We start from the raw sequence: 1,378 nt of genomic DNA, 5'->3' as shown, positions 1-1,378 counted from the left end.
ATGGATTGCAACATACCCTAAATTTTTTCCAAATTGCCAATAAGTAGGGTCAGACATGGGACAGATGGCATTGCATAGAGTGCCCATATGACCAATATATGTTTTGACCCATTTCAGTCATTGTTTTTATCAATGATCAAACTATCCTATCTTTGGCCAGTAGGAGCCTTTTCAAGTTGCTACTACTTACTAATCTTTGATATAACAAGATGTTCCAGGGTCATCTTGCACACGTTGTGCCCTAGAATTGGAAACTATCACTTCTCCAAAAATCTTGGATTCCCATAATTTGGGTAATAGGTAGAGGCCATAATCAGGTCTAGGGGAGTGTTCACTGTTACTGGCTTGGCTATCATTCCCAGGTCTTCGCAATGGATGGGAAATGGACAGCGCATAGACAGAGCTGAAAATAACAACGTACCTCCTGAAGTCATGTTGATTCCAGCTCAGATTCAGAATTAAAGGGCTTTCACTTACCCTCATCAGTCTTACCTCTGTCTGATCCTTTCTTTCACACTGAGCCTCGCAGCTCCCAAAAATACCCATAATCACTCATGTCCTTATCTCACAATATACACCCAACAGTATCAGATAAACAAGACCAACACTGTTGTCAGGAATGCATATATCCATGAACAGCTTAAGAACTGTTTGTGGTTATTTTTATTCAGGTATATCCCACTTGGGATGATAATCAAATTATTTGTCTTTAAGTCACTTGAAATAGTTCCTCTGTGTATAATTATTCTATTACACCAATCCATACACAGGTTTCTTTCTTTCTTTTTGCTTTCACGATTTAGATTGGGTTGTTTTATTTTTTTCTTCAACTTTTCTGGCTTACTCTTTTATAATTGTAAATATATATGTATATGTATTTACAAGGTTCCAAAGCCACATCTACAAAGCAAGTTATGTCAAAAGGAGTCTTCAAATTCCAATCTATCAAAATTTGAGCAGCTCCTAACCAAGATGGAGTAACATAGGCACCTCAATATTAAGGTTCTACAATGTCAACACCCTGGCCAAGTCTCAGTTATTCATATCACACTGTTCTATAATTAGAATATAAGTTTGATGCTGTAACAAAGACTCTAAAATAACAACATACAAGTTTCACGTAATAGTTCTGGGTAAGCTCTCTAGGCTGATCTGATGGCTCTGCCATGCAAGGGACCTGGGCTCCTTTTACCTTTTTACTCCATTACTCGCCACATGTGGCTTCCATCTTGTGATCTTGTGCCCCAGGTCCTGGCTCATGCCAGCCACCAGGAAGGGGAAAGGGAAGACAAAGCCAATTCTCTTTAAGGGCAGGACCCAGAACTTTCATATACAACTTCCATTTTTATCTCATGGCCAGTTAGCTGGAAGGAAAACT

The sequence above is a fragment of the Manis pentadactyla genome, chromosome 4 (genome assembly GCF_030020395.1).
Source record: "Manis pentadactyla isolate mManPen7 chromosome 4, mManPen7.hap1, whole genome shotgun sequence".
Taxonomy (NCBI): domain Eukaryota; kingdom Metazoa; phylum Chordata; class Mammalia; order Pholidota; family Manidae; genus Manis; species Manis pentadactyla.
The sequence above is the reverse complement of the archived record's forward strand: the minus strand, read 5'-3'. Positions refer to the sequence as shown.